The sequence below is a fragment of the Xiphophorus couchianus genome, chromosome 11 (genome assembly GCF_001444195.1).
Source record: "Xiphophorus couchianus chromosome 11, X_couchianus-1.0, whole genome shotgun sequence".
Classification (NCBI taxonomy): Eukaryota; Metazoa; Chordata; class Actinopteri; order Cyprinodontiformes; family Poeciliidae; genus Xiphophorus; species Xiphophorus couchianus.
This window is the reverse complement of record NC_040238.1, coordinates 17382141-17394657: the sequence shown is the minus strand read 5'-3', so window position 1 is coordinate 17394657 and position 12517 is coordinate 17382141.

Here is a 12517-nt window from a genome sequence, read left to right as displayed (position 1 = left end):
ATGCTCTTACATGTCTACTGGGTGTTCAGTCAAAATGTGTGCCGAGCATTTCACAACCAAGCTAAATGAGCACACAGGCTAATGAAGACAGAAATGAATAATTATACAGTCTTAGGAAGCCTGTTTCCAGCAATATCATGAATTTCTTGAACTAGACTCTTTCCCCATTTCTCCAATACTAATAAGACACAGAATAATTTGCAGAGCAGTTTCTTTCACACAAGTCAGAAAAAGCGGATTGTTTCTACAGTAACAGCAAATGTCTAGAAAATATCCAAGTTTGCCAAATGCTTTCACAAAACAGCAAGTTTCAAGGTTAGACTTAAGAGATGTTTTCCTGGTGAGATGTGTGTGAGTTTAGCAGGACAGAGAGCTCCATCAAATGGGGGCTCTAATGGTGAAAACCCAAACGCCACAGCAGTAAAAAACTGTGACCTTGGTACAGCCAGCAGGGAGCTTTTATGGATATAAGCAGCAACAGGGTGTACGACATATCGATACCCAGGTTAGGGACAAGGTCATTTCAAGTTCAGAAAGTAAACAGAGAGTAAGTGAGAGTGTTAAGTAAGACAAGCATTGAGGTAGACAAGCATGGAGGTAGGCCTAGAGCAGGGGTGCTCAAATCCAGTCCTCGAGAACCACCATCCTGCAACTTTCAGATGCATCCCTGCTCCAACACACCTGAATCAAATGAATGGCTTGTTACCAGGCCTGTTTAGAGCTGATCCCGGTCTGTTGAAGTAAGGATGCTTCTAAAAGTTGCAGGATGATAGCTCTCGAGGAATGGACTTGAGCACCCCTGCTTTAGAGCAATTTCCTGCTGTGCAACCTACAAGTGTGCATCACCTAAGGTTCATTAACTGATGGCTGGACAATCCTTCAGGATTTTTCATCATTTGAAAGTTGAATTTACTTTAGTTATCCCTTTACTTTGTTGATGATCAGGAAAAATGATAATAATGTGACAACAAACCAAAAACAGAAGGCATCTGTAAAAGAGCAAATACTTTTTCACAGCACTTTACAAGTTTCATCTCAAATAATTCAAGTAAAATTTCACACTGTCTAATACAGAGATGCCCAAGTCCAGTCCTCACACCTGAATCAAATGGCTGAGTTCCCTCATCAGCAGGTCATTCAGCTCAGCAGAAGCCTGGTAACGAGTCATTTGTTTGATTCAGGTGTGTCAGAGAAGGGACGCTTTGAAAGATTGCAGGATAGAAGCTCTTTACTGCTGAACTCCAGCGTCCCTGCTCTAATGTATAAAGTCAGTTATCACTGTTTATTAAAGTTTTATTAAATCAAGATTAATCACAGCAGTTGCAATAATAAATTCAAACTCTGTCGTTTTGGCTCTTTGATCCAATCAAATCTGCCGAAAAAAGCACTTTAGGTAAAGACAAAAGCCACAGAGTTGAGTCAGTCCTTATGTAAACACCAACCTTCCTGGTTCTAAATTTGCCTCCTTGATAAGAAACACTTGAGCCTGTTGGATCGTCACTCAAGACACACCCTGGAAAATCTGCATGTCTACTGAGACTAAATAAACACAACTAGTCTATATTTACTATTTCAGTGAGTTCTAAAGGATATTTGCACTGGATTTTATTTAGTGGGATCAGACTAAACAGGGATGAAGTCTAATGTACGAACCAGTATTTAGGTCTTTATTCCAATTTAAAAACATTTTTAAAACAATATATTGATTTGGTCATGCTTGGTGTTAGTATTTTTTTAGATTTTCATTTTGTTTTGTTCTAATTTTGGTTAGTTTTTCTGCTCCTATATTTTGAAAAAGTCCTTCCCCAGGCAGATAACCTCCAGCACACAGTACGTTTAACCTTTTATTTGATTGAAGACACTGTTCAACATGAGTGAGTATAAATCCTGCTTGAAAGAGGATCCCACACAATAAGTTCTATTATTTTCTCCCCTTTTTTTTTTTTTACAATTGTGCATAGTTACGCACTACCCTACGTTGGTGTATCACATAGCGTCCCAATAAAAATGCTAAAGTTTATAGGTATAGCTAGGCCTGTCACGATAGCAAATTTTGCTGAACAATTAATTGTCTCAAAAATTATTGCGATAAACGATAATATTGTTTGAAGACCTTTTTACACTGAAAATGATGTAATAATCCATGCGATTTCCTGCCAAAGTTAGATACACTTTATTTTCAAAAGAACACTAAACACTGGAACTGGTAAACAAAATAAACAAAACAACCAAAAACAAAAACAAAATGGATTCTCAGTCTCCATTAACAAAAAATGTACTGGAAAAAAAAAACTAAACATAAAGCCAAAGTGTAAATAAATACTGCATTCAACCAAAAGAGGGCAGATTATGAAGTCTGTATATTATGTTGCCCTTCAGTAATAATTAGATTTAAATAGAGAAGATGGGCCCATCCACTACCTGATGCAATAGTTCACACTACATGATTTTTTGCTCCTATTTTTCCCCTTACAACAATCTTAAAACGTTGGTCTTTCTAAGATCGTGTGGTGTGTTATGGTAGATCATCGTTGCCGCTCCGATCTAAATCAGGGATTTTTCTCCACTGGGATCTTAACGCAGCCTGTTGAATGTGACAGGTAGCCAATCAGAAAGCGCGGATTCTCCTCGGTGTTTTCTGAGGGGAAATTACGGAGGGGAATCCCAAACAGCTGACACGGCGCAACCCGAAGTCCAGCTGACATTGGAGATGATATGTGGAAACAAAATTAATGTTTATTCAACATGCAAAGAATATAGAAATGACAAGAGGAGGAGCTGGAGCGAAATCGGTAACTTTTCAGCTGTTCTTACGTGACGTAAATAGGTTCTAATGATTTTCATTCAGTCAGGACTTTACGCTGACACTAGCCACATGCATTGCAGGTAGATTGTAGTAAAGCATTGATTAATGCCTGGTTTTAAAATTAGTTCACTGGACTTGTAGCCATTATTTTGTGCCCATTGTTGGACACCACACGGCAGGAACGAACCGATCAAACCGTTATACCTAGGATTTCTGTCGGCTAATGTGTGGTCTGTCAGGTTTTGAAAATGGGCCGACAATCGGCCGACAACTCTAAGATCGTGTCGTGTGCGCTGGGCTTTACACTAAGGAAATGAGGAAGGGAGGAGTCAAGAGATACAGCCGGCATTAGGAGAGCAAGCTGAGTAGTATAAAAGTTGAATGGTGAAAATAGCACAAAGTATGCAGGAGAAGAAGCGTGGCGAAATTTACGGAGCAACCAGGAAAGTGGAACTCAATAGTGTGAATGAATGCCTACAGCATTCACACTAATAAAAATGTGTAGGGCGGTAAAGTGGAGGGACCAATGGTTCCCTGGCCCAACCTGTTCTGGCGAAGCTGCGCAGGTCACTTCCAGTTCAGACTTGTGGGAATAATGTATTTAGTGCCCACAGATTATTTATTTTCATAGCGCATGCTCACTGTGAGCTATTAGTACCCCAGCAACAGTTGCCATGCTGCTGACAATGATGTCATCAGCCTGATTTAAAATGATGTCAGTGCCACCAGGCCCTTCTAAGGATGCCTCTGTGATGTCATAGTCCATGACATCACCAACTGATCAGTTGAGTCTCCGGTCAGTCAACACAAAATTCATTTGGACACTTTAGCTGACGGAATAAAGATGAGCAACAAAAGCGACGTTTATGTGAGACCCAAGGTCTCCTTTTGGAGCAAAGTCAGAAAGACTTGTTCTAACAGAGTTCATCCTGGGCAAACCACCCCAGATTATAGGAAGAAGAAATTTCTTGGAGAACTCCTTTGGAAAATAATAGAGAAAGTGGCAGACGGCCCCACCATGCATCTCGTCAGAGAAATCTTTTCGGAACAGCACAAAAAACTTTTGGCCTTACTGCTGAGGAAAACAGGGGAAATAAACGTGGACGTACTTTCAGATGTAGCAGAGGAACTGAGCGAACAAATTTTTCAAAGTATTGCGAGGGACGCGTTCCACTATGCTTCAGCACTTAATTTGGTTGCCCTACTCGACTACCCAGAAGGACATGTATTTATAGTGAGAAAATTCATACGCCACTTGGAGGATCCTGTTCCTAAAAAGAAAATGTTTACAGCTACAAAAATAAAAATCAGAAGGACATTTTTTCCAAATGAAGATTTGTATAGTGATGAAAATTGCCTGAGTGAGTCTTACACTCAGGCAGAAATGGATCCAGAACAGTTTTTGAAGGACGCAAATGAAATGGGATTTAAACGGGGGACTGAAGCTCAAAGAAAAAATATGGTGGAAAGAATATTTTGGAGACTAATTTATATATCAAGTTACAGATCGAGCTATGGCGCTTATAAAATGAAGGACACCGACCCCGTCCACAAGAAGCTTGGTCCAAAACTTTGGGAAGCAGTAAAACAGATAGATTTTGTATTTTTTGAGGAGATGGAGACAAAACTCGGCCAGGACATATTTCAACTTCTGAGCGGAAATGATGACGTAGTTCAAGAATTATTATTTAAGATGCTAAAAAGTGAAAACCCGATAGTGATTTACAAACTAACCGAATGTTTCCGAAGAACCCTGGCACGTCCAAGGAAAATTCATTTTAAGAAAAATTACATTAGAAAAGTGTGGAAGTGGATTGAACAGGCTGTCTGCTGTGGAGAAGATTTGGAAGAGAGTCAAGATGTTTTTAACAATGGACCAAATGTTGAGCCTCGCCCTACCTCTGACTCGGTACCGGCCTCTGACTCGGGACCGGCCTCTGACTCGGAACCGGCCTCTGACTCGGGACCGGCCTCTGAGTCCGGTCCAGCCCCTGGCTCGGGACCGGCCTCTGACTTGGGGCCGGCCTCTGAGTCGGGACCGGCCTCTGAGTCGGGACCGGCCTCTGAGTCGGGGCTGGCCTCTGACTCGGGACCGGCCTCTGACTCGGGGCCGGCCTCTTAGTCCGGTCCGGCCCCTGACTCGGGTCCGGCCTCTGACTCGGGACCGGCCTCTGAGTCGGGGCTGGCCTCTGAGTCGGGACCGGCTCCTGGCTCGGGACCTGCCTCTGACTCGGGACCGGCCTCCGAGTCCGGTCCGGCCCCTGACTCGGGTCCGGCCTCTGACTCGGGACTGGCCCCTGGCTCGGGACCGGCTCCTGGCTCGGGACCGGCTCCTGGCTCGGGACCTACCTCTGACTCGGTACCGGCCTCTGACTCGGGACCGGCCTCTGACTCGGAACCGGCCTCTGACTCGGGACCGGCCTCTGAGTCGGGGCCGGCCTCTGACTCGGGACCGGCCTCTGACTCGGGACCGGCCTCTGACTCGGGTCCGGCCTCTGACTCGGAACCGGCCTCTGAGTCGGGGCTGGCCTCTGAGTCGGGACTGGCCCCTGGCTCGGGACCTGCCTCTGACTCCGAACCGGCCTCTGAGTCCGGTCCGGCCCCTGACTCCGGTCCGGCCTCTGACTCGGAACCGGCCTCTGAGTCCGGTCCGGCCCCTGACTCGGGTCCGACCTCTGACTCGGGACCGGCCTCTGACTCGGGTCCGGCCTCTGAGTCCGGTCCGGCCCCTGACTCGGGTCCGGCCTCTGACTCGGGACCGGCTCCTGGCTCGGGACCTGCCTCTGACTCGGGTCCGGCCTCTGACTCGGGACCGGCCTCTGACTCGGGTCCGGCCTCTGACTCGGGACCGGCCTCTGACTCGGGACCGGCCCCTGAGTCGGGACCGGCCTCTGACTCGGGACCGGCCTCTGACTCGGGACCGGCCCCTGAGTCGGGACCGGCCTCTGACTCGGGACCGGCCTCTGACTCGGGGCCGGCCTCTGAGTCTGGACCGAGTTGGGACCGGCCTCCGAGTCAGGACTGACCTCTGAGTCGGGCAATAGGGCGAGTCGCCTTTTGGCATTTCAACTTAGGAAAGCCCAAATAAATAGACATGTCCCCAAAATAAACCCCCCCTCAACAATGCAGACTAAAACACAACCCAAAGAAATAGCTGAAGCATTCGCAGAATACTATAAAAAACTATATGATAATACGGACAAAAACACTCAGGAAGATGTAACATCCTCTTTTTTCAAAAAGATTAATCTCCCAACTTTGTCAGAAGAAGAGTCGCTGGAAATGACCCGACCTATAACTTCACAGGAAATTATGAATGTTATTAAAAACCTCAAAAACAACAAATCTCCGGGGACAGATGGACTGCCAGGGGAATTCTACAAAACATTTAGCCAAGAACTAGCGCCAGCAATATGTAAGGTATTCAACTATGCACTAACAGAGGGGGACCCCCCTAAATCACGGTCTGAAGCCATTATATCGGTAATCTATAAAGAAGGTAAAGACCCAACTATGTGTGAAGGCTATAGACCCATGAGCTTATTATGCAACGATTTAAAAATACTAACAAGTATAATGGCAAAAAGAATGCAAAAATATATAGCTAAATTGATTAAACCAGACCAAACGGGATTTATTCTGGGGAGGCAGGGAGCAAACAATATTAGAAGAATATTAAATGTAATTTCATATACAAAATTTAAATCATTATCCTCCCTTTTAATTAGTTTAGATGCCCAAAAGGCTTTTGACAGGGTAAAATGGAGTTTTCTATACCAGACATTATTGAGATTTCTATTTTCACAGCAATTTGTTGAATTGGTGAAAGTAATCTATAAAAATCCAAAATCCCGAATTCGAATTAATGGGTACTGTTCAGAATTTTTTGATCTCAAGAGAGGAGTTAGACAGGGGCACTGTCTAAACCCTCTACTATTCGCAGTTAATATTGAACCGATGGCAGAAGCAATAAGACAGAATAAACAAATCCAGGGAATAAGAGACGAGGGAGGGGTGGAACATAAAATATCACTGTTTGCCGACGATCTATTAGTACTCCTAACAGAACCACTCCGGTCAGTACCAGCTCTACTAGAAAGCCTTAAAGAATATGGGAATATCTCTGGGTATGCGAGTAACATAAGTAAATCAGTAGCAATGATGGTATCAGGGGAATGCCCAGCACAGCTAAAAGATAAAGTAAAGTTCAAATGGACCGATAAAGGATTTAGATACTTGGACATAATTATCACACCTCGAACTTCACAATTATTCAAAGCAAATTATGAGAAACTGAAGAAGGAAATTATAAAAGACCTAGAAAGATGGGAGATCCTACCGCTGACCCTCAGGGGGAGGGTAGAAACAGTCAGAATGAATGTATTACCAAGACTACTGTTTGTATTCCAATCACTCCCAGTTTCCATTCCTAACTCCTTTTTTAAAGAGTTGGATAAAAGAATATCAAGGTTTGTATGGCAAATAAAAAGGCAAGAATCAAATTTAAAATACTTCAGTCTTCAAAGAGTAATGGAGGGTTAGGTTTACCAGAATTAAAGAATTATTATTTAGCTGCTCAACTGAGAGCCATAGCTCTATGGTTAGCAAAGGATCAAGAGACAATATGGGTATATATGGAGCAAAGAGCCTGCCCAAATCTGTCCCTAGAGTCACTGCCCTTTACAACAAGGAGGGTTCAAAGAAATCTCAAAATTCAAAATTGCTGGATTAAGGAAACGATTAACATTTGGTCAAGAATAAAAAAGAAATTGAATTTCCCTGACTCTATATCAAAAATTGTAAAAATAGCGAAGATTCCAGATTTTACCCCAGCTACTATGGATACAGGGTTTGAGAGATGGACAAAAGGGGGACTGGTATTTATAGCACAGCTTTTTAATGGATCAATAATGAAATCTTTTGAACAAATCCAAAGGGAATTTAATCCACAAAAAACAGATTTTTACAGATACTTGCAACTTAGACATTATCTCCAGAATCATAGTGAATGGCAAAAAATCTCAATAGATATGACCAAGACTGAAGAAATTTTATTATCAATAGCAAAAGGTGAATCAACAAAAGGCATGATCTCAAAACTATACAAAAGCCTGCAATATGAATCCAGTGTTAATAATAAGTAGGCCTGTCACGATAGCAAATTTTGCTGAACGATTAATTGTCTCAAAAATTATTGCGATAAACGATAATATTGTTTGAAGACCTTTTTACACTGAAAATGATGTAATAATCCATGCGATTTCCTGCCAAAGTTAGATACACTTTATTTTCAAAAGAACACTAAACACTGAAACTGGTAAACAAAATAAACAAAACAACCAAAAACAAAAATAAAATGGATTCTCAGTCTCATTAATAAAAAATGTACTTGAATAAAAACTAAACAACATAAAGCCAAAGTGTAAATAAATACTGCATTCAACCAAAAGAGTGCAGATTATGAAGTCTGTATATTATGTTGCCCTTCAGTAATAATTAGAGTTAAATAGAGAAGATGGGCACATCGACTACCTGATGCAATAGTTCACACTACATGATTTTTTGCTCCTATTTTTCCCCTTACAACAATCTTAAAACGTTGGTCTTTCTAAGATCGTGTGGTGTGTTATGGTAGATCATCGTTGCCGCTCCGATCTAAATCAGGGATTTTTCTCCACTGGGATCTTAACGCAGCCTGTTGAATGTGACAGGTAGCCAATCAGAAAGCGCGGATTCTCCTCGGTGTTTTCTGAGGGGAAATTACGGAGGGGAATCCCAAACAGCTGACACGGCGCAACCCGAAGTCCAGCTGACATTGGAGATGATATGTGGAAACAAAATTAATGTTTATTCAACATGCAAAGAATATAGAAATGACAAGAGGAGGAGCTGGAGCGAAATCGGTAACTTTTCAGCTGTTCTTACGTGACGTAAATAGGTTCTAATGATTTTCATTCAGTCAGGACTTTACGCTGACACTAGCCACATGCATTGCAGGTAGATTGTAGTAAAGCATTGATTAATGCCTGGTTTTAAAATTAGTTCACTGGACTTGTAGCCATTATTTTGTGCCCATTGTTGGACACCACACGGCAGGAACGAACCGATCAAACCGTTATACCTAGGATTTCTGTCGGCTAATGTGTGGTCTGTCAGGTTTTGAAAATGGGCCGACAATCGGCCGACAACTCTAAGATCGTGTCGTGTGCGCTGGGCTTTACACTAAGGAAATGAGGAAGGGAGGAGTCAAGAGATACAGCCGGCATTAGGAGAGCAAGCTGAGTAGTATAAAAGTTGAATGGTGAAAATAGCACAAAGTATGCAGGAGAAGAAGCGTGGCGAAATTTACGGAGCAACCAGGAAAGTGGAACTCAATAGTGTGAATGAATGCCTACAGCATTCACACTAATAAAAATGTGTAGGGCGGTAAAGTGGAGGGACCAATGGTTCCCTGGCCCAACCTGTTCTGGCGAAGCTGCGCAGGTCACTTCCAGTTCAGACTTGTGGGAATAATGTATTTAGTGCCCACAGATTATTTATTTTCATAGCGCATGCTCACTGTGAGCTATTAGTACCCCAGCAACAGTTGCCATGCTGCTGACAATGATGTCATCAGCCTGATTTAAAATGATGTCAGTGCCACCAGGCCCTTCTAAGGATGCCTCTGTGATGTCATAGTCCATGACATCACCAACTGATCAGTTGAGTCTCCGGTCAGTCAACACAAAATTCATTTGGACACTTTAGCTGACGGAATAAAGATGAGCAACAAAAGCGACGTTTATGTGAGACCCAAGGTCTCCTTTTGGAGCAAAGTCAGAAAGACTTGTTCTAACAGAGTTCATCCTGGGCAAACCACCCCAGATTATAGGAAGAAGAAATTTCTTGGAGAACTCCTTTGGAAAATAATAGAGAAAGTGGCAGACGGCCCCACCATGCATCTCGTCAGAGAAATCTTTTCGGAACAGCACAAAAAACTTTTGGCCTTACTGCTGAGGAAAACAGGGGAAATAAACGTGGACGTACTTTCAGATGTAGCAGAGGAACTGAGCGAACAAATTTTTCAAAGTATTGCGAGGGACGCGTTCCACTATGCTTCAGCACTTAATTTGGTTGCCCTACTCGACTACCCAGAAGGACATGTATTTATAGTGAGAAAATTCATACGCCACTTGGAGGATCCTGTTCCTAAAAAGAAAATGTTTACAGCTACAAAAATAAAAATCAGAAGGACATTTTTTCCAAATGAAGATTTGTATAGTGATGAAAATTGCCTGAGTGAGTCTTACACTCAGGCAGAAATGGATCCAGAACAGTTTTTGAAGGACGCAAATGAAATGGGATTTAAACGGGGGACTGAAGCTCAAAGAAAAAATATGGTGGAAAGAATATTTTGGAGACTAATTTATATATCAAGTTACAGATCGAGCTATGGCGCTTATAAAATGAAGGACACCGACCCCGTCCACAAGAAGCTTGGTCCAAAACTTTGGGAAGCAGTAAAACAGATAGATTTTGTATTTTTTGAGGAGATGGAGACAAAACTCGGCCAGGACATATTTCAACTTCTGAGCGGAAATGATGACGTAGTTCAAGAATTATTATTTAAGATGCTAAAAAGTGAAAACCCGATAGTGATTTACAAACTAACCGAATGTTTCCGAAGAACCCTGGCACGTCCAAGGAAAATTCATTTTAAGAAAAATTACATTAGAAAAGTGTGGAAGTGGATTGAACAGGCTGTCTGCTGTGGAGAAGATTTGGAAGAGAGTCAAGATGTTTTTAACAATGGACCAAATGTTGAGCCTCGCCCTACCTCTGACTCGGTACCGGCCTCTGACTCGGGACCGGCCTCTGACTCGGAACCGGCCTCTGACTCGGGACCGGCCTCTGAGTCCGGTCCAGCCCCTGGCTCGGGACCGGCCTCTGACTTGGGGCCGGCCTCTGAGTCGGGACCGGCCTCTGAGTCGGGACCGGCCTCTGAGTCGGGGCTGGCCTCTGACTCGGGACCGGCCTCTGACTCGGGGCCGGCCTCTTAGTCCGGTCCGGCCCCTGACTCGGGTCCGGCCTCTGACTCGGGACCGGCCTCTGAGTCGGGGCTGGCCTCTGAGTCGGGACCGGCTCCTGGCTCGGGACCTGCCTCTGACTCGGGACCGGCCTCCGAGTCCGGTCCGGCCCCTGACTCGGGTCCGGCCTCTGACTCGGGACTGGCCCCTGGCTCGGGACCGGCTCCTGGCTCGGGACCGGCTCCTGGCTCGGGACCTACCTCTGACTCGGTACCGGCCTCTGACTCGGGACCGGCCTCTGACTCGGAACCGGCCTCTGACTCGGGACCGGCCTCTGAGTCGGGGCCGGCCTCTGACTCGGGACCGGCCTCTGACTCGGGACCGGCCTCTGACTCGGGTCCGGCCTCTGACTCGGAACCGGCCTCTGAGTCGGGGCTGGCCTCTGAGTCGGGACTGGCCCCTGGCTCGGGACCTGCCTCTGACTCCGAACCGGCCTCTGAGTCCGGTCCGGCCCCTGACTCCGGTCCGGCCTCTGACTCGGAACCGGCCTCTGAGTCCGGTCCGGCCCCTGACTCGGGTCCGACCTCTGACTCGGGACCGGCCTCTGACTCGGGTCCGGCCTCTGAGTCCGGTCCGGCCCCTGACTCGGGTCCGGCCTCTGACTCGGGACCGGCTCCTGGCTCGGGACCTGCCTCTGACTCGGGTCCGGCCTCTGACTCGGGACCGGCCTCTGACTCGGGTCCGGCCTCTGACTCGGGACCGGCCTCTGACTCGGGACCGGCCCCTGAGTCGGGACCGGCCTCTGACTCGGGACCGGCCTCTGACTCGGGACCGGCCCCTGAGTCGGGACCGGCCTCTGACTCGGGACCGGCCTCTGACTCGGGGCCGGCCTCTGAGTCTGGACCGAGTTGGGACCGGCCTCCGAGTCAGGACTGACCTCTGAGTCGGGCAATAGGGCGAGTCGCCTTTTGGCATTTCAACTTAGGAAAGCCCAAATAAATAGACATGTCCCCAAAATAAACCCCCCCTCAACAATGCAGACTAAAACACAACCCAAAGAAATAGCTGAAGCATTCGCAGAATACTATAAAAAACTATATGATAATACGGACAAAAACACTCAGGAAGATGTAACATCCTCTTTTTTCAAAAAGATTAATCTCCCAACTTTGTCAGAAGAAGAGTCGCTGGAAATGACCCGACCTATAACTTCACAGGAAATTATGAATGTTATTAAAAACCTCAAAAACAACAAATCTCCGGGGACAGATGGACTGCCAGGGGAATTCTACAAAACATTTAGCCAAGAACTAGCGCCAGCAATATGTAAGGTATTCAACTATGCACTAACAGAGGGGGACCCCCCTAAATCACGGTCTGAAGCCATTATATCGGTAATCTATAAAGAAGGTAAAGACCCAACTATGTGTGAAGGCTATAGACCCATGAGCTTATTATGCAACGATTTAAAAATACTAACAAGTATAATGGCAAAAAGAATGCAAAAATATATAGCTAAATTGATTAAACCAGACCAAACGGGATTTATTCTGGGGAGGCAGGGAGCAAACAATATTAGAAGAATATTAAATGTAATTTCATATACAAAATTTAAATCATTATCCTCCCTTTTAATTAGTTTAGATGCCCAAAAGGCTTTTGACAGGGTAAAATGGAGTTTTCTATACCAGACATTATTGAGATT